The sequence below is a fragment of the Penaeus monodon genome, chromosome 30, assembly GCF_015228065.2.
Source record: "Penaeus monodon isolate SGIC_2016 chromosome 30, NSTDA_Pmon_1, whole genome shotgun sequence".
Classification (NCBI taxonomy): domain Eukaryota; kingdom Metazoa; phylum Arthropoda; class Malacostraca; order Decapoda; family Penaeidae; genus Penaeus; species Penaeus monodon.
In genome coordinates, this window is record NC_051415.1 from 29,954,607 (window position 1) to 29,955,046 (window position 440).

The window sequence follows — 440 nt, forward strand, 5'->3', positions numbered from 1 at the left end:
GCTGTTTGTCCCTGTTCTTAATAAAATCAATATTTAATAAATTTTGTAACTATAGTCATTCGAAGGATATTTCTTATTATGAATCTATGATGATAAAAATTTGAATCTAAGCAATGTTTATATATTTTTTTTGTAAGAAAACCCACGAATGATATCTTACTCAGTGTGGCTTTTTATGAATAACTTACTTTCCTTCATTTCATCATGCGAAGGGAACTAAACCGTGGACAAAAATTGGCCGAAGAAATGTGAAAAAAGCGACACAACTTCAATGGTTAAGTTTGAAGAAAAGAAAAAAAATGTTCTTAACGTTTCACTCATTAGCGTCAACTTTCCAACGTTGTTAGTGGAAGAGTTTGAGTCTTGTGCATTCACATACTTAAGTTAGAATAGCTACGTTATCATTAAAAGCAAGTTGTTTATATCACAAACATACGCCG